The following is a 21,263-nucleotide window of genomic DNA, read 5'->3' on the forward strand; positions in this document are numbered from 1 at the left end:
TTTCTGGGTCAGAAGTTGGCTGGAGAAGGGCCCTGACTGCCAAGTAACTTGCAATGATGTCAGAGCCCAGCACAACCAGAAAACACCAGCTAGCTAGCCAACAAAAGACTTAAAACAACAGGAAAAAAATCACAGAGCTGTGTTGCTAAAGCTGTTCTTTCCGCCCCCTACTCTTTTCTTGTAATAGGAAGAACAGCAGGAAGGGGGTTTATATTTTAAAAGACTCTTCCCCTCCCCTTCTTCCTTTTGGATACAAAGTGTGAACTAGTGAGGAAACGGTTCTCCGGATGAGTCCTGCGGTAGTTCCTGGGGGTGTCTTTTTAAAGTTCATTTTTAAGACTGTCAGTGCAAGTTCCAGAAACAAGAGTTTTGGTGTGTTTTTTTTTCTTAATGTAAACATGTAACTTAGTGTTTTGGGAGAAAGCAGGGACCATTGAGGAAAGGAAATCCTCCCTGAGCCCTCCTCTTCTCTCTTTCACAGTAATTAACCCTACTCAAATGAAAATTAAAAGTTTGGCAGAAAAAGCTCTCTTCTTTTTTTCTTTAAACAGGCATCATGGTTCATTCTAGCCATTTAGAGCCCTCTGTGATTCATAATTCAACTGGAAATTAATAAAACACAGCCCGTTCTCTCAAATGAAGTTTGGATTAAAATCCTCTCGTTCTGCAGTATATGACTTTTCCCCCTGTCGTTTGTGACAGTCAATTTTAAATGATGTCGCTTCAAGGACATTTTCATTTCTCCCACAACATATTACACGAAACACTTGCCTGTAAAACCGGCTCATTAGCCTGCAAAATTATACTGTACAGAATGGCTTTCATTCAAAGTAGAAATGGGATTTTTAGTAGGCAATTTCTGTATTTTGTAAAGATAAAGCAATGTTTGATTGCTTCTTCCCAGCTGTTTTGCTTAGTAGTTATAAAGAGAAATGGGGTGGGGGGAGGTAACGTGGGGGCGGGTTTGTAAAGATGTGCTTAAAAAATAAATCTCAGATTAGAAAACTAAGGCAGAACTTCACGGAAGTGCGCCAGCAGCTCTCCTGGAGGTCTAGAGAAAAGCTCTGAAGCCAGTGAGGGAATCAGAAAAAGAGGGAAAGAGGGAGGGACGCGAAAAGGCTGCTTCTCTGGCCACAGCACCCACAGCGAGCTGGTTTACTGAGGCGCCAGGAGTTGCTGGAAAGAGCAGCTTTTCAGAGGTGGGGAGAGAGAAGGGTGCAAAGACGAGCGCCCGAGAGGAGGGACGCCGAGGCCACCGCGGGGTCAGCGGGCCGCGGCGCCAGCGTGGGGGCCTCCAGGCGGCGCTGGCCACCGCGCACGGGCGAGAGTGAGCGCGCCCCGCCGCCCGCGCCTCCTGCCGTCCGCGCCCGGGGGTGGGACCCGCGCCGGGAGCTGCCGAGTGCGTGGAGGGAGCCGGAGCCCGCTCTGGCTCGCCTGATGGATTGACTTGGGGATGGATCGAATTACACCATTTGCCTTGCGTCGGTTTGTTTTGCTCCTGCTCGGTCCCGCTGTTGTCGCTGCTGCTGCTGCTGCAAGGGCTAGTGGCGGCCAGTTTCAGGATTATATCGAGGAAGCCAAAACCTAAGGAGACAGAGGAATATCTATTTTTTAATGTTTTCTTCATTTTCTTTTTTTTCTTGTGCGTGACAGCTTTTTTTTTTTTTTTAACCAACCACTCCTGATGAGGTAAGACCGTCTTTTTAACATTTTCTAATGCTCTGCGCGCCGGGTGGGGTCGGACCCAGATCCCGAGAGCCTGTTTGGCTGCGTGTGTGTGTGTGTGTGTGTGTGTGTGTGTGTGTGTGTGTGTGTGTGTGTGTGTGTGCGCAGTGTCACTGGAGAGTTGATTTCTTTTGCAAGCAGCTCTTTCCGCTTTGCTGTGCAAAGGACGCGCAAAGCTTTGGCTGGAGAGGTCTGGCGGACCCGTCAAAACTGGCAAAGCTGGCGACTTAGGGGGAGGGGCTCGTGGACTTGGAGGCCCTCCTCCACTGTGCACCCACCGCGGAAAAATATCGGAGGAGGGGGCAGCAAGTAAAAGTTTCTTACCAGACGGGGCCAGCTCGGCGACCTCCCCCCGCCCCCCAGCACACTGTCTGGGGGAGCCAGGGCTGCTTCTGCGCGGGGCACCGCTGCTCCAGCCAGTGGGAGAGAGCCGAACCACCGCCAAAGGAGCTGGCTTCGGGCTCCCCTGCCTCTTCCGCGGACGCAAGGACAGTCCAGGTCCGGCAGCGCTGGGCCCGGCTGGGAGAGGGCGAGCGGGAGCAGGGGCGCAGCGGTCCCCCGCGGGCGCTGGCTACCTGTCAGTGCGTCCCCCGGGGTGCCGCGCCTGCGGGTCTGCTAGTGAGGGGCGGGAGCTCGGGTAACTTGACCGCCCCCCACCCGCGCCCCCAGGCTCCAGCACCAGCTCCAGACTCGAGGGCGGCCGCTTCCCACCCTTCTTCTCCCTCTGCTGGCCGAGCGCTGCCCACCGCCCACCCCACCTCCCACCGGGCGCCCGGCTTCTCCTCCAGGCCACTCTCCCCGGCAACTTTCCGGGCTTTGTTCTCTGGCTGGAAATGCTTGACGGAAGCGTCTTGGACAGGGTCTCCGCCAGGCGGCAAGAGCTCAGAGCTGAGACGCGTTGCGCTCTCATCTCCCCATCAATTATGGATGGAAACAAACAAGGAAGAGTCAATTTTGCATGAGCCCCCTCTCCGGCGGAGCGAGCCCTCCTGCAGCCGGGAGGGAGCCGCGCTGCTCGCGCCGGCAGCCGCTGGCAGGGACATGGAGACCAAGAAGGTAGGGAAACTTTTCTTTTCCTTCTTGACAGTCCTGGTGTGTGTCCCTGGTCTGCAGAAACTGACACAGCAGCCCACCTTGGGTAATTTGCACGGGCTTAAAGCTTCCTCTGCCATGTGGATTGAAACGGAAGGTCAGAAAGGACTTGGAGGTGTGGATGAGACCTGGGTTTGAAGAATTTCAGCTCAGTGGACTCATGGGACCATGGCTGTCAGATGATGGTTTAAATCCTGAACTTGCAGAAAGGGAAATGTCGTGGAGCTGGAGGGAATAGAAGGGCTGGCGTGAATTACAGCCTTGGAGGAACTTTCCGTGCTGAGGTGGCCAGTCAGTAGCCAGGGTTTCAGCATCTCCCAGCTGGGTAATTTTCACACAGAGGGGACAGCGCATCGTTAGTATAGAGCTGCAGACTTCGTAAACAGTAATTGGACCCTATGTGCACTGCAACGGGGGCAGCGTTCCCTTAAAAATGATCAGACTGTTTCCTCTTACTTGGGGGGTGGCAATGACAAGGGAAATTCCCCCCAAAACTTCGGACTACTAAAATTTTTAGTCTGCAGTAAAAAGTATGCGTGCTTTTTAAGGTTGCCCTCCCCCCCTTAATATTGGGGGGCAATAATGTGTGTTGTTTTGTTTATTTCAAGGCTGAAATCCTAGGGAAACGTTCAGCCTTTTTTCTAAACTGGTTTGATCTGTATTCCTGGGAACAGAAGAAATACTTGAAGGAAATTTTTCAAGGTGTCTTGTAGTATTGGAAAATTTCGCCTCAGACGCTCAGGGGGAGGATTTTACTATCCTTTTAGTGCTTCAAAACAATAGGTTTTGACGCTGGTTTCTTCATGCTGTTAAAAAATAGATCCCCCCTCTCTCTTTGGTGTCTAACTCAGGAAATTAAGTTGTGTGTAGTTATGTTTAATGTACTGAGTGACAGGCAGATTCTGTCAAGCTGGCAGATACTGCACAAACATTTATTCTGGCTTAGATAAATAGAAATTGTCAGATAAGTGCTGAGATTTGGGTCTATATTACCAAGAACCCAAACACCTTAAAGTAAATAAACCACAGCTCAGCCATGGCTGAGTTTGGTTTTTGATAGTGACTGCCTATGCTTTGGTTTTGGTTTGTAGAATGTGTTCCCAGAAAGATGGTCAAATAGAACTGTGTTGTTGAGTAGACCGTTTTCTTCCATTGGCACATTTAGTCAGATTAGCAATCAGCTACTATTTCTTACTGCATTCTGCAGAATATTGCTACCTGGCCTCATATACTAAAGATGATTATAGATAACCTTTCATTGAGGAACATTCCTGAGATGCAGGAGAGTGTGCCAGGAATATTGTGACTTCTCCGTCACTGACAGCTGGTTAACTTGAGTTTGATTTGGATTTGTGGGCACTCTTCCCTCTTCTTTGTATATATGTATTTTGGGAGGTGCTCTCTAATAGCACCATCTGGCCATGTCTCCTATGGTTTGATGGCTTGATAAATTTGAAAGATGGCTTGATGTAAACATGTTAGTCCTTGGAGTGATGGCAACTTAGAAATCCGGGGGACTTTGGGTTCACTTGCTGCATGAAAAGGCTCTGCCCAGTACCTGTGATGGGGGTAAGTGGGCCCCTGCATCATATGTGGTTGTTTCCATCGTTTGAAAGTCCACAGGCAGGTACAGGAATCAGAGACTTGTTTCACAAAGATGCCCGTAGTTGCTAAGAACTTAATGAAACTGGAGAAGTTCTTCACTTCTTGCTGCTCTGTCATAATAAACCATGGTAATTAGCTTACTCATTGTCCTGCATGGGAGTTTCACTAAGATACAAAGAGTGAAAAATGCATCTGAAATAGGGTAATTTTTCACTCTTCTGATAGGTTTTATGGACACATGCCTAACCATTATTAGTGTAGCCATAGGAGGTGAACTCTTTTCTTAGCATTTTGAAGGATAAAATACTATCCTTCATTACAATTAATACAAGTTAAGCCCACACATTCTAGATTCATTTTGAGAGGAAGCAAGAGGCGGTTGTGGTGTGTCACCCAGTCAGTATTTATCGAGTACCTATCGTTTTCAAGGAGCTGTGCCAGCCAACGTTCCAGTAGCAGGTGAGCTGGACATATTTCTGTATATTCAACTTGAGTGAGAATAAAAAAAAATTAAGACTAGCAAAAGGAATGGCTCTTTTGACAAGTGCAAAATAGGCACCTTTCTTAAAAGCATATTATTGTATCTAAGAGATTTAAAGCAGGATTATCCACACCAGTCATTTACAGGGGTCCAGCTTACCCGCCTTTAGCACCAATGAATGATTCCCGTACTATTAATGTAATTCACATTTTATATCTGTCCTTAGAATGGGAGGTCTCCCTTTCCGAAGCTCATGCAAATAGAGACTTACAGATAAAATCTACTAAAGCCATTGTTGCCACTTACTTTGTGAATAGCTGCCAACTTCCAGTGGGGGGAAAGGTGTATTTTTATTTATTCCCATGACACACGGAGAGGAGAAAAATCATGGAACTATATTAAGCAAACCATAACACTTTCCAGTTGAGGTAGCTATTGTCGGGCTGTTTTCTCCTCAGACCCAGACAACAGTGGCAGTGCAGCTGATAATTGAAGCTCCTTGCATTTTTCCCAACAGGAAAACTCTTGTTAAATGTTCTTACTTTGAAAAACAACCATTTATGTAACCAAGGGAGATCAAATCAGTGGTCCACACAGATCCCACGAGGTATACTTATTTCTCAAACTTTTCTTTCCTATTACACTTTTGTTAACTCACTCAAATTAGCATTTTAACAACCCTGAAGTGAACTTCTGCCATTCTCTCTACTTGGACACAGTATGTAGATCATCCATCATCCTGTCCTTGGCTACAACAGGCTGCTGGCTCTGTCACCATTTGGAGCTACACAGAATCCATCCGACTGTGAACAGCACAGCTGGCTACAGCAATTTTTTCTTCCACACCACTAGCAGCATTGTCTGACAGTGGTAACTAAAGTTAACACCCAGAACGGGAAGTTCTCATTGTTTGGCAACCTATCCCAGGCCCCTCATTCAGTTCTGAGGACGCACCTGCCAAAAGGTCCCGCCAGCTTGCAGTGGTGTGTTCCACTGGAGAGGGGACTTGACCTTACATGACCACAGTGGGACTCCTGCAGCTTGATCAGATTCAACCACTAGAGGCACAGAATTGGAAGAAGCCACTCGGATGCTACTCAGCATGCACCTTCAGAATTTAGTCTATTTGAAAAGAGGAAAAAAGCAATGAAGTAGCCTTTAACCAGTGGTTCCAAATGGCCAAAGACAGAAAAAACCCATTTAGTTTCTTGGTCAACCAAGCACGTGATGGGCCTAAACAGGGGACCCAGGTCTAATATTGCCTAATGCTGTGTTTTGTTTGCTTTTGCTCTTCTTGCCAAAGAAGATACCCACTGTAGTAGCCTTGCTTGTTGAAGAAGAATAACGAATTAGGTGGATTCATTTGTTAGGTTATGTTGCCAAGCTTTTTGTTGGTATGTTTCAACTTTTATCATTGGGAATACTACTTTTAGAATTTTATGGGCACAGGGTGAGTTGCTTCATGTTTTGGTGTGAGGTAACATGTATTTTCTCTTCTCTCCCTAACACTTACTAATTATATCAGCCACAAAAGAGCAGAGAGGAGGAGGATGGTGATGATGATGGCAGAGGAAGGAGAGGAGGAAACAGCAGTAACCACAGGATCTAAGACTTAACATTATTCTGCTTACTAAATTCCAGGCACCACATTAACATCTTTTATGTTTAACATAACCCTCAAGCAACTGCATGTGGTGATTTCATTTATTATCCCTGCTTTGCCTAAGAAGAATCCAAGGTCCTGAGAAGTTAAGAGTTTTCTCAAAGCTACAGGTTGGGAAGGTGGCAGGGTCAGTATTTGAACTCAGGCCTGCTGACATCTCAGCCCACTTTTTCATCACTGAGGTGAATCGCTTCAAGGAACACTGACTTCCTGCAATTTTGTGATACCCTGATATTTCTAACATAGGGGTATGCTCTTAAATCACAACCTTTTTTCTAAATTAAATCCTATCGTTAACACCATTCCTTCATGTTGTATTCCTAATGGCCAAATAATTTTTGCGCACTGTTTTTTTCAAGTGTCCTAGAACAGTACCTTCTCCCACTAATTCTCCTCCATGTTAGGCCTTTCTGTCCAATACTAAAGTGGCATAGGACAAATGGCAATATTCATCAGTCTCCACCAAAACGTGCTTCTGCCTCTGGATGCGATTGACACTCATTTCGCTGATCTTGGCAGGTGAAGATCCATTACATATCTTTGCCCCATTTCCCAGGAGTATTTATGGGCCCCATCGGCAAAGACAGTGAGAGCTGCAGCTGTTCAGGCATTAGTGGCACCAGGATGGAAAGTGTATTATTGACGTTTGACTATGCGTTTCATTGTACCATATATTTTTCTTAGTTATGATTGCGGGAGCATGTTTTAACCTTTATGAGTAATCAGACACAACACTGAGAAATCGTCACCCAGGCATCAGCATTTTCTGTTGTTGTTCCCCTTTATTCAGGATGCCTATGGGAGGAAAAAAAGAAATTCATATTACCACTACACATAATACTCAAATTTAAGGTTTTCAACATATATTTACAGGAAGGAAATATGGATTTTAAAAGCCTGATATGTTGGTACATGTATAATAAGCCGTCAGGAAGATGTGCAATTACTTAGCCTATTATTGGAGTCTATACTTAAATATAACGTCAGGAGTTTGTACTCTGGAACTGGCTCTAAGCATGAGAGCAGAAGAACCTCTCTGAGAAAATAACGCTTGCATTCCCCAGGCGCAGGCTCCTCCTCCCTACCTTGGCCTGTGCTCCGCTTGTTATTATAAGGGTCTTTGGAAGCTTTTTTTGGTCTGCAAAGTTGTCCACATTTCTCAGTAAGTCTTCAAACCTGCCCTGGGTAATTGGTGGATCAAACAAAGATATTTTTAAAAACTACAGAAGGAGAAGGGGAGGCAGAAGAAGGAATGAAGAATGTCGCAGTTGTTCTTGCCATGGCTGGCCGTGACACTTGTTCATGCGGCTAACTTGACCCTGTGCCTGCTCTGTACGAGTAGGTGCCAAGGCCAAGAGAGTTCCGAGGAGCCTGACACAGTTCCAGATCTCAAGAATCTTACCGAGTTCTGTAGGAAAGACGAGGTGAACAAATAGCTGGAATTTTGTGTGTTTTAAGTAGTGGACTTGTGGAAATTGAGAAGAGAGAGAGGTTATTTCTGGCCAGGGTAGCCAGCAAAGGCTTTGTGGAGTCACTGATATTTGAGCTGGTCCTTGAACTAGGTGGGATTTGGACAGGTGGATAGTGAGGGGTGGGGAGGTGATGAGAGGGAGGTCATTCCAGGCATAGAGAACAGCTTAGTCAAAGCCCCAGGGTGGGAGTCTCCATCAGTTGTCCATGTGGAGTCCTTACCTATGACAGTCTTGCATTTCAGGTGTAAAGAGGCAGTTTGCCATGCCATTCACAATATTTATTAAGCATCTCTGGTCAACTGTACTTAGCCATTCAGCAGATGGCCCCGCAGCTTAAGCCATCAGAATGAATGGGATCAATCTTGTGGCAATTCAGTAGATTGCTTCGTGATCAGAACTGAAACCCACACATCAGCTGCCAGCTGGTTCAGTAGTACCCACGAGCATGGCAAGGGGTAACATGAGTTCCCTCAAATTTCTCAGCACAGAGCTCTCCTCCTGGAGTTGTTTAGCAAATCCAAACTTGGAAGTTATTGCTTCTTTTTAAACTTGAAAAGACTTGAGAGTAAATAATAAATTGTTTATGTATGTGTGGGTTTGTGGCAGGGAGAGTGCAGTGGAAAGCTGCTGGGTAGGCTCTGGAAGAGAGGATGGACCCCATACTGAAACCTTGACAGTATGAGTTGGACCCAAGTGCTGCTTGTCCCCATAGCCCTTTGAAGCTTCCTTGCCTGCTCACTGGTGTCGGTTAGCAGAGGGAATGACACAGAGTAGATACGCAGCCAGTGTTTTAATAAATGTGCTAATTGAGTTGAACTTCTTGTTACATTGCAGATAGAGCCTGTCATGGCTGGTAAACTGTGCGAGGAATGGGGTTGGAGCTATGGCAGCCTCTTCCTAAAAGAGAGGGTAAATGAATTGGAATGTTTTTAATACTTCCTTTTGGAGAACTCCATTTTTAAGGGACTGCCAGGGAATTAGCACCCCATTCTAGGTCTGAGCTTTCAGGATAAACTCACCTGCCGTCAGACACTCCCCATGTTCTCCTCCTTCCCAACTGCTACCCACCACCCACTAGACTGTTTGGACATGGGGATTTCCAAGCCAACACTAACCCCTTAGTTAATATAAATTATAATCAGCCCACAGTTGAGTCTGATAGTGACAATAATAAGCTTCATGGGAGGAGAGACTGGAAGTTCTGTGTGGTATAATTATTCTTATTAAAACACCTAATAAAGGAAAAATAAACTGAAAAACAGCTACATTTGTGAATGATCAAATCAATTGCTTTGCCAAGAATTGCTCCTGTGATTCAATTTTCCATCATATATTTAAGTCTTTTACAAGTTAATGGTTACATGACTGACAGTCATAGAGAAGCATCTGAAGTCTGAAGAATCACTACAGATCATTCTGAAATTATAAAATAGCTCAATAAGGAAAAAGGATTAAGTGTATGTGGATTCAGTACTGGGAACTTTTCAGGAATATCTGGTGACATAAAGCAGAGAACCTGTTTAGTCTAGTAATTGGTCTGGCTCCTACCCAGGGACTTGTCGAAGTGAAGGGCAAGCTGCCTCCCGTCCCCCCCCCCCCACCGCCTTGGAGCCCAGTTGCCTCCAGACAGGATCTAAAATGAACCTGAGCTGGCTCAACAAGACTAATAATAACAGCTTGCACTTACTGTGTGCTTACCGTGTGCCATGGCACTGCGCCTAGCTCTCTAAATATGTTATCTAATTTAATCCTCACACTACCCCTGGGAGGAGAGGGCTAATAATAGCTAGCTGAGAGCTAAAATGTATGTGCCTGATACTCTTTCAAGAACATATATATCATTTGATCAATATGCTTTGACATGGATGTGTAATACTACTAAATCAAATACTCATTTTACACAGGAAGAAACTGAGGCACTGGAGATTGAGTAATTTTCTTAGTAACAAACAACTGGGGAGTAGTAGAAATAGGGAACTTGGATCCAGGAGAGCAGTGTGGTTAAGGACATGAACTCCTGGAGCCCCTCTATTGAGGGTGTGCGTCCCGGCTGTGTGACTGATAAGCTGTGTGATCTTGAGCAAATTACTTAACCTCTCTGAGTCTCATTTTCATCTTACAAAAGGTGGATGATGATGGCAGTACCCACCTTGTAGGACTACTGTGAGACCTACATGAATTAATATTTGAACACCACTTACAATAGTGCTTGGCATGTAGTGATTGCTATAAATATATCACTGTCTGTTAAATAAAAATAAATGTAGTCTGGCTCCAGAGCCTGTGCTTTTAGCCCTTGGACTGTGCTATCTTTTCTCCTATAATTTTATGATCTCTTTTACTGATATTTATACCTGGAGGCCAGTTCCACTCCCACCCACTACACTTGCCACACACTTAGCCGTAGTGGAAAGGTAAATTTGGCAGGCGGCATCCAGGTGCCTGGAGGTTTACCCCAGACCTTGAGGTCTAGTTGAAGATCTCTATCCCAGATGTTAGCTGCCTCAGAATCTTGTTAACAAAAACCTAGTTTTCACTGTCTGTAGTGCTGACAGATGAAATGTATATAATTAGCATCTCCTCTATGCTGGTGGCCCCTGGGCTGGGAGAAGTCTAAACAGTGCCATGAAATTTAGGCAAATTCCAATACCATCCCTTCTGTAACCCACATGACGATCTCTACCAGTGGTCTTCAACTTCTAAATTCATCAGAATCACATAGAGTTAAAAATGCAGATTCACAGAGCCCTGACAACACACGTCTATTTTTGTTGGTCTGGAATGGGGCCCAGGTGTCTGTGTTTCTAAGAAACACCCCAGGTAACTTGAGCCCATTGTCCCCTCAACACATTTTGAGAGTGTCATTCTAGTATCCCCAGAGCGACTCAGACATCCCTGTGCCGGCATATTGCCGGGAATCACGTTAAAGTGCAGATTCCCGTCCAAGCGAGGTGCTGGACTTCAAGGCCAGTGTCGGCAGGCCACCAGGTAGTGGACCTAAGACCTCTTGCCTGCAGCGCAGGGAGAATGATGATGAGCCAGCTAGCTCACGAAAGACTGGAGAAAGTAATAAAATCTGCTCAAAGCTAAAGAGGCTTTCTTTTTTTCAGTTTGTGAAAGATCTTCATAGCATGCAGAAAAAGGGCACTCACTTATTTCTGCTGACTGGCCTGTATCACTTCATAAATGGAGTCCTGGGCCAGTATTCATAGCAACAGTTTTTGATGTAATGATAAACTGAGATAAGGGTAATCAAACTTCATGCTTCAGGGCATAAGGTGATTGCCTGCTGCGGTCAGGATGGAATTTTTTCCCTTGTGCTTTGCACAATTGTCTAGATGCGTTAGAGGGAGTGCTGGGACTGTGCTTGGGAGAGTGGGGTGGGGGCCTGGCAGAAAGCTTCTCTGGCTGAGATCAGATGGGAAATGGTTTGGATTGCGATGAACAACCCCATCACCATTTGGTTTTATCATTTTTATTTCATATTAAGATTCTATGCACCATATATATGTATTTCTATAAACTGCACGATGAGTCTGAGAGCATACCATACTAAGAAGAAGATGCTCTGCACTCCGGCCATGGCCTCTTGGGGACCTAGGGAAAGCACTCGCCACTGGGAGACTCAGTTTCCCCATCCACAGATGTCTGGCTGTCCCTGCATAGTTATAATGGCATCAGATAAGATAGTGTGGCTGAAAGTGCTTGGTAGAACCCAGAGAGGTGGTGCTCAGATGAAAGGGTATTCTTATGATACAAGAAAATACGTTTTGGGGCATCACCTTTTATTATAATCAGCAATATATAAATTCATACTCTATAATACTATATACATAATGATAGAAAACATTTATTAATTTCTTTTTCTGTGATTACAGTGGGAACACCCAGATAATCCAGGATAATCTCCCTATGTTAAGATCCTTTACTTAATCACATATGCAGAGTCCCTCTTGCCATGCAAAGTAGCATCTTCACAAGTTCTGGGGATGAGAGCATGGACGTCCTTGAGTCGTGTGGATGTTATTCTGCCTCCCACAGTGAAGTACCTTGCTAGGAAGACACAGTGGCAGAGTCAGAATTCGCACCCATGTCTATCTGAATTCCAAGCCCATGATCTCAACCACTCACTATAAACCCTCTCAATCTAATCAGGGGAGGAAGCAAATTATAGAACATAAGTGATGAGAAGAGCCCTGTTGCTTTTAGAATAATCAATTGGAGGCTTTTAAATATAATCACCATAGTAGTAACAATACAAATATTAACCTTACTGGTCTTGATGCCCTACTTTGTAGTGAGGGCACTACCTACAAGCATTCATTCGTTTCCTCGGAGAGTAAATATTATTTACCCAGTTAGCTGAATTTACAGGGATCCCTGAATCCCTTTGTCTTTCACTGGGTGACTGAATGAATGAGGATCATTTTAGGGCCCAGGGAACATTTTAGAAGTCTATTAGAAAGTGTTTTGATGGAACTGCCAATTCAGCAAAGAACGATTAAAAAGGAATGACAAGGAAAATCATTTGATGGCTCTAGTACTGTCTCTTGGCCAGTTAGATGGGGTTCCTCAGTTAGAGCTACCCCATCTCATCCACGGATGGCCAAGGCCATGTCCAAAGATGGTACGGTTCTAAAGAATTGTAGAAAGTTTCCAGAAATTTCTCTCTCCCTCTCTCCTGCACTTTACCATACACTTAGATATCTTTGATGTTTAATGTAATGTTAAAGATAAAAATGTGTAGCCATCCCAGAAAAGACTCTCAGAGCAATTTGTAAAACAAGTAAGAACACAGAGCTGGGAGTCTGGAAACCTAGGTAGCTCGACTGTTAGTGGACCAGATGCCTATGGACAGGCCCCTGGCCTTTGTAGCCTTGGTTTTCTCTTTAGAACAGAGTGATGTGGGGATGGGTGGGAGAGCACCTACATGACCTCCAAGGTTCTTTCTAGTAGTAATACTCCTTCGTGCTATGTTAATCTTCCTATTTTAATTACCTAGGTAGCAGGATCAAATGAAATGGTGATGTTTAGAAAATATGAATCTACTTCATGAATGTGCATATAACCACCTGCAAAAAGAGACAGACACACCGATATTCCAACTGCTCAAATTTATTATTGCCATTTACATTTTACAACACTTTGCCCTTTTCTTTCGGGATCACTTAAACTTCATTGCTGCTAATATCATTTTTAGACTCAATTTCCAGAAATACATAGATAATATTTTCAGTAGCAGTAATTGCATCTCATTCAGCTCTCAGGGGCTGGTACGTTACTGTTGCACAATTTCCCTGTAATTTTCAGTTATATCCCTGAAGAGCCATCCCCCACTGAACACAGAAAACTGAGGGGGCAAATGAGATTCAAAGAAGAGAGCTGAACCTGACTTACTGGTAGTGGTTACTGCAGCTTGTGTTGGGGAAGTTTGTAGGACTGCATCCAAGGTCAGGGATAAAAAGAATGCCTTCATAGATGAGCACAGTATTCTATAAAAAAGGGAGTATGTGTGGTAACCCCTCTGCAGCCAGTTTGCCATCATGTTTAATTCAGGATTTTCTTGGGAGACACATGTCTTCCTTAAAATGCGCATGCTCATTAAGCATAGTCTGTGCACAGGTTGGTAAGTATTTAATGCAGAAGTCATTTGAAGTGTTATTCAGCTAGACGCAAGAACAGAACTTGAATTATCTGATCCATGAGAGGGAAGACAAGAAACTCCAAATTCAAAGGGAGACTTGGTAATAATGACTTTACCCAGTTCTTGCCATTTGATTTGTTTTGTTGCATATTCCCTCAATCCCACTATCTTTAACATTTGATCAAAGACCAAAAAAAAAAAAAAGTGATAAATGATTATGCAACTATGGATACCACCTTCATTGTACATACAGATATATAAAAGTATGTGTACACAATTATGCTACATATAGGTAGTTAAAAATGGATACACAGATTTTAAATGATAGCCTTCAAAGTTAGACAGACTTCAGTTGGAAACATGCGCTATTTGCTTAATAGATGTGAGAAAGTGGGTAGATCACTAGTTTCTCTGAGTCTTACTTTCCTTTTCTGTAAAATGAAGAAAATATTTTTAAAGAGAAGTGAAATCAGTTAGATATAATGCACGAAAATTGGCCATCACAGTTATTACAACACAATAAGGTGCTTAGTCATGTGGGATTTTGCCACAAAACAGAAAACCCAATTCAAAAATTGCTTGAACAATCAAAACCTTATTAAGTCACTTAAGTCCTGAGATGTGGTGGCTCCAGGGATGATTAATGGATTAATTCTTTGGCTAAACAAAGTCATCATAGACTCAGGTGTTTTCTATGTTCCTTCTCTGTCATTCTTAGCCTGTTGGCCTTCTGTTTAGCTAGCTCTTTCCATGTTCCTAAGAAGACTGGACCCTTCCAGTGAGAGTCCAACAGAGAAGAGACCAACTCTTCCCAGGAATCCTTTCCTAGTAACAGACCTCCCCTTGGTCTCCTCGTATAGACGCAAGTCACCTGCTCATGTCTGAAGCCTACAACAGTTTTGGGACCCTTACAGTTGTCTCAAATGGGGGAGATTGCCTTATCAGTAGATATCACAACAAAATCAGCATTCTGTCATAAAGTTTTTGTAATTATACATTGTTGCATGAGCATATTACTGATACATGATGTACATTACACAAACGCATTTGTGAGTTCACCAAATTGTAAAAGTTTGGTGTTTGGCCGGAAATACTTTCTTGTCATCCTTGGAAATTTTCACATGCCCTAGAATTATATCGAATTAAGCAATTAAAAATATAAAAGGTAGGACCTTGGAGGAAAATGCTACAAAGAAGTGGACAGAATGTATAAAATTGAGTCTGCTTTCAAAACCGTGCTTCTGTATTTCTTTCTTTCTATAGCTTGTTTTAAATGAGAAATAAGACACCCCTGCCAGATTAACACTTTGAAACATCATAGCCAACACAAGCCATAATTACGAAGGCGCTTTTATCTCTTGAGAGGTGGAGACAGAAACGCTGGCTTGATTCTCTTCACCTCTGTAAGACATTTCATGATTGTAAATTCAATGTTCTTATTGTATCTACTTTGGGAAAAAAAATCATTAACCCTTAAAGCTCTACAGTTAAAATTTCATGAGTTTTCATTACACGTGATAAATCCTGGGTCTACCGAGGAAAGTTGCCCACATTTGTATCTTTCTTGTCAGTTAATGAAATATATCTCAGGCTACCCAAGTGGAAATCTTGGCCTGGCTTTGAGCCTTCCTGTACTGCTTTTTTTCCTGGCACAGTAATACAGTAAATCAGTCCTAAGGCATCATAAAATGTGAGCGAGGAGGTTCCTTCCTTCCCTCTCTTTGTACAGCTGATGTGCCTTTGGATGAAGCTATACAAATTTACCACCTAGATTTTCAATATCTGAAATTTCTACTTGCGATGTTTTATAGTTGCCGTTTTGTTCACCAAGGTGAAGCTTCACCTGGGCTTTATCAAATAGAAGTCTTGATCATTAAAGGAAGGTGATAGTCCTTGCTTTGCTGTTCTTTGTACACTCAGTCTGAATTATTTTCCTTCTTAACAGTTAGTCCCCATGAATCCAAATGATCCTAAGTTCAAGTTCTGATCCCACCACTGAACCTCTCAGAGCCTGGTTTGCCTCCCTGGAAAGTTAGGATAGTATTTCTATCTCAGGGATATTATAGGTCTTCAAAGAGGAAATGCAAGGGACTTATCCTGGTATCTGACATAAGAAATTCCATACCTTGTTATTGTTTGCAAATTAAGGATGTTTGGTAATATATGAAACATGCCAATATGAAAAGCTTACGGATTTTGTACATAAATTGGTCCCCCCAAAAGTGCATTTGGATGGCTACTTCTAAATCCATAAAGAAACACAAACATTATAAGAACAATCCCAGTAAGACCTTGGCATGTAAAGTGTGTGGAAACGCCGCGGCACTGCTGGGTGGACACACTGCCACTCACTTGTTGCACGTGATTTCAGCAACTTGTTTGTGGTGGCGCTGGGAAGTTGTGATGTATTTTCAGAGTGTGAACTTTAACACTTAAATAATTGACTGAGTATTCTGGTGACTTGGTGGATTAGTTAACCCTGACCCTGAGTCTTTGGAATTTTCTAGGTCCTTAGGAATTTTCTAGGATATTCACTTATCCATGCAACAGATAAGTTGAGAGATTGTCAGTGTTCAAAGAGCCTTCCTTTCCCTTGGCCTTCCAATAGTCAAAGTCCAATAAATAGTGGAATAACTGCGTGCAGTGTCAGTCTCATGGATGTGTGACCTGCACTTCACCACTTGGGCCCATGCTTGAACTGCCCGATGGTTGCTATCTTGGAACTCTTAATACTCTTTGAAAAAGGAGCCCCACATTTTCATTTTGCACTGGGCCCCGCAAATCATGTGGCAGGCCCTAATGGCTCCTTTTCACCAGTGGGATTTGTTCTCTATCGATCTCAGCAGGCTGGGTGGTCTGAGTTCCCTTGTGTCACATACGCAGTCATCTGCCTGACCTTGGGCCTTGGCTTTCTCAATTGTAAACTAAGGTAGAATAGAAGATGTCTCCAGGGATACAGCTGGTAATCTTCACACCTCAGGCAAGTAAGACATAAATAAAATGATGTCAGGCCAGCATTTGAATTCTAACTGTGGTGACTATACTTCCAAAACCAGAAATTAGGACATGAAGATTTTGTGACCAAAAGGAAAATGAAATGAAATGAGGACTCTTCTTGAGAAAGTTGAGCTGTGTCGCTGAAACCTTTGATTTCTTGCCTAGGCCTGAAAGCTGGTTGGTGGTTTACAACATAACATCAGATTCATGGAGCCCTGGCCTTATTCTGCCCATTTCCTTTGGATGTGTCCTTTCCTGTCTATAGATTTTATGGTAATTTTCCAGAAGAAACTTAAGTCACTCCTGTACTTTTGCTACACTTCCAAAAAAAACCTATATCCAAGCTCTTAAAACTCTTGTCTACAAATATGAGCATCCTTGAGAGTTTTCTTATTTTCAGCCCAAGAAGTTTTGTGTATTGGGAGGTGATAAAAATATTTAGCCACCCCTCTGCATGGGCAGTGACCAATCCAGATAGACCCCTGAAGTGATGCTGAGTGAGTGGCAGCTCTGGGTGTATTCTTTGTAGTTTTATACATCAGCCTTAATTTTTAGAAAAGGCACTACGGCATAATCATTGTGGCCCAAATATCTGTCCTACGGAAGCCTAAACCCTCCAAGGGACAAGAAAGTGGCAACACAGAGTCTGTACTTATTCACTGTGGGAACCAAGGTGTCTTCTGGTTCAGTCATGGCAGCTTTGCGAGCCAGCCCTGGTACAGATTCCATATTAAAACGTACAGCTGTTTAGTGGCAGACAGACTTCAGGTGTATCTGTTTTTTCACCAATTTAAGGTCACGGGCAAATTGCTATGATAAAAAACATTTCAGAGCAAACAACTCTAAATTAATGGAGATTCTATAATCATCATTTTTAGACACACCTTCAGTACTGTCTGAAGTCACCTTTCAACTTGAGCAAATTTGAGCTCACATAAGAATCCGAGGCTCCATATCTCTAATCAGCCCCCTGAGCATGTTCATCTTTCCACGGGCCTCTCCGCTTCGCAAGCGTGCTGTCCGCCGAGGCAGCTTTCCTGTAATGTGAAAAGCCCACAGATAACTCCAGTGTAAGTCACAGTATCAGAAGCCAATTAAGATCAAAGCTATGATGCTTAGCTCTGCAAGTTTCATCACTTAACCATTAAGCCATTTTTACTATGATTCTTATGGAAAGGTGTTAATGCAGACTCTTATAAACAACTCAAATGATTTAGGATGTGGGGGGAGTGTTTTCTACTTTCAAAGATCATGTCTTTGAGCCTCCTAAAATGTATTCAGTTGGTGGGGTTTATTTACTTCTCTTAATTTAATTTAATTTAATTTAATGTTGGTGACTACCCTGACTTGTGCCTGTTCTGTGTGTAGCAGCTGGAGGCTTAGATTGGAAATCTTAGAACGAAATGGGTATTTACATTTTAACTCCCAAGGTATTTCTTGAGCTCCTAATGATTGGCTAGCCGCTGTGTTTACATTTGTGTTACTCTGAGTGGGCTAATGTGAAAAGGGCCACAGAGATAGCAGAAGTGTAACCCTCCTTGCTCTAACAACTGGAGGTAGAATTACAGAATCACCCTTATCTGCTACAGTATTTATTTTATGACTGAGAAAAATGGCTCAATGTGACTAAATTCTGAAATAGATTCAGTGCTCCCAGCAGCCGTTTATCTTCAAAGTAAAATATAAACAATTCAGCTGTAGAAATTAGTTTATGAAAACATAATTTGCTGTTTTGCGACACATTCAAACAGAAATTTACTTGACGCTCAGATTGTCACTTATTTGTATCATGGTGATGTACAGTGATGATTCTAGCAACAGCAAGAAGCCTGGCAGGGAAAATGCCCTTATTTCCTGCCACCATGCTCCCAGGCCTGTATGAGGGGGCTCAGAATATGAACGAGCCAGGTCCTCCTCCTCCATTTCCCTGTGCATGTTTTTTGGATAGAAGTAGGAGATCTTAATGCCAGTATTTGAACAACTGGGGTACAAATGTTTTTAGCTTTAAATATCCAAGGACACAGTTGCAATCCGTTTTCCATTTGCTTTTGCTGGTGTAGATTTGACCACTGAGAAGCCTAAGCCAGGTTTTCTTTCTCCTATGTGACTGTAATTCTTAATTTCTAATGCAAAAGCCAATCCCTGTATTAGTAGAATCAGGAGAGCAGCAGTGATTTTGAATTGGCATGGATCTTTGTGAAAATCGGATTAAAGTTTACTCTAAAAATAGAAACTGTTGTGGCTCATTTTGTTTAGCACTTTATATTTTGGAAGCTTGGAAAGGAAAAAGTAGGAGGTAGGAAAGGGAGCAGAGCAAAGCCAAAATTATAATATGCTAATTTAGCTGAAATTTCTGAATTACCTACATTTTCTCTTAGGGCACACCCACAGTATAAATATGACATATTCAATGGTGGAAAACTTGTTCTTGAGGAAGTTATCACCCAAAATAAGTTACATATTCAAGAAACATAACCCATAAGCCAAATGTTAGTTCCTGGCTTTATTTCACAGACAATAACTGCCTTCACCGAGCTCAGCTTATCTGGGTGCAGGGTGACTTTATTTATTTTAATGGAGTATTTCTCCAACTTTGCTTTTGTAAATGTTAAAAAATAATTATAATGTATTGCTTTTAAAGAGAGAGAAAAAACTGAAATAACTTTTTTAAATGCTTATTCCCTACTAGTATCTGTCTGCATGAACCTCTGGTTTTATAAAGTGGTGATTGGTGATGATTCAGTTTTATCTTGTGATTTTCTTTTCCCACTTAGTATTACATCCTAAGCTGAGAATTACTGTCCTTCATTATTATTATCTTAATGGTTGCTTGGCATTTTATGAGGCTAGCGTAATATATTTTCCTTTTAACTATTTCTCCATTTTTTGAATTTAAGCCATTACTGGTTTTTTCACCATTATTAAAAAAAAAAAAAAGCTTCTCCCTCTAATAATTTTTTTTCTACTTTATATTATTTGCTGAGGATAAATGATCAGAAGTGAAATTGCCGAGTCAGAGGTTGGTAGCCTTAGCACATGTATGTGTGTGGATAGAAGTGCGTGTGCTACACGCTGCCAAATTATTTACTAAAACAGCCTCATTTATGCTAATTTACTCTGCTGTGGGTAATATATTGAGTTCATCCCAACTTTGCTAACATTATATACCATCTTTTAAATTAAAATAGAAGCTAATTTCACTAGTGGAAAATTGAACCTCCTTTGTATATTTTGCATTTCTGTGATTAATAACAAGTAGCCCGATTTATTAAGAGAGTGAGGCAAGACATTTTAAGTTGCGTACTTGATACGTGGAAAGAGAATCTGAAGACTATTGCTAGGGAATTTGGATAACAGCTGTGTTCTGACCAAAGACTCCCCAATTCTCTGTCCTATATCCAACTGGATCTCTAATTTTAATCATTAGCTGGACCAAGAGAAGAGAGCAAAGGAAGCAATATTTCAGGACAGGCCTAGTACTGAGAGGATGCAAGGATGCTCTCCCAAAATAAGAATATCGCTTTACCTGGCTTCATAAGAAACCATCCCCAAACAAAACTACCACAGTCATTTATTTAACTTATGAATCTGCTACACAGCGTGGGCAGAGCTTAGCAGAGAAACTCATCCCTGGTCCACATAACATCAGCTGGGCTGACTCAACTGCGGGCTGAAGGATCCACTTCTGACATGGCTCACTCCCATGGAAGGGCAGTGGGTGCCATGACCTCACTTCCTCCTCACAGGGGCTTCTCTGCAAGCAGCGTGGGCTTCCTTATACTATGGTGGTCAAGTTGCAACAAGTATCCAAAGAAATTGGAAGTGGAAGCTGCCCATTTATTAAGTCCGGGGCCCAGAAATTGGCAAAGCATCTCTTCTGCTACATTCTGTTATTCACAGTCATGGCCATGATTCACAAGGAGGATACACAGAGGGTGCCGGGAGAATGCATACACATTGTAAGGAAGGAAAAAACTGTGTTAAAACTGTAGTACTCAATATAGACTGATAATGTTTTGTTGTCTTAGATATTGTATCTTTTATCTCGTGTAATTGCAGAAGTTAAACATGACTTATGTATTACCGTTATACAGCTTTTTCCTTTCTTATAATGTGTATACATATTTTTGGCACCCTCTGTGGACCACCTTCTTGTATTGACTGCTTCCTTAAGTTGCCCTAATTGTCATAGACCTAATTTTCATACATACATGTACCACATACATATATCAGTACAGTAGGCCTAATTCCTTATGTTGACCATCCCCGTATGTTGACTGGTTTGTTATAGACCTTGGGTGGTCCACTTACAGAAGTTCTACTATATATACCCACTTCTATGTGGGAATAGTATAAAAAACACTTGGAGATCGTGGCCTTAAATGGCCAGGAGAGTATTTGCAGCCCCTTAAGCAGCTGAGAATCTTGATACTTGGAACAGCGTGGACTGGGGGATAGAGCTCTACCCTACACCCTTGCTTTCTAAAGTACACCAGGACTCAGTTCTCCATTTATTTAATCCACCTTCTTCACTACAAAAAACTCAGCCTGGTGTCTCTTAGAGTAAATTTTGCGCTACAGTAT

The 21,263-nt window shown here is 42.7% G+C and overlaps 1 protein-coding gene across 14 annotated transcripts in view; it reads left to right on the forward strand.

Annotated features, from left to right (window-relative positions):
- SEMA6D (semaphorin 6D) overlaps positions 1-21,263 on the forward strand; it is a 639,731-nt gene that overhangs the window by 585,654 nt on the left and 32,814 nt on the right. For 9 of the 14 annotated variants that reach the window (XM_053594671.1, XM_053594678.1, XM_053594682.1 and 6 more), the window contains exon 1: positions 2,460-2,781. The exons of 2 other annotated variants lie outside the window; for them this stretch is intronic. The gene's annotated coding sequence lies outside the window, so the exon portion shown is untranslated. Of the gene's footprint in view, positions 1-1,385; positions 1,690-2,168; positions 2,224-2,459; positions 2,782-4,724; positions 4,882-21,263 lie in introns of those variants that run through there. 3 more of the 14 variants (XM_053594673.1, XM_053594674.1, XM_053594675.1) reach the window with 3 other exon arrangements.

The sequence above is a fragment of the Nycticebus coucang genome, chromosome 6 (assembly GCF_027406575.1).
Source record: "Nycticebus coucang isolate mNycCou1 chromosome 6, mNycCou1.pri, whole genome shotgun sequence".
Lineage (NCBI taxonomy): Eukaryota > Metazoa > Chordata > Mammalia > Primates > Lorisidae > Nycticebus > Nycticebus coucang.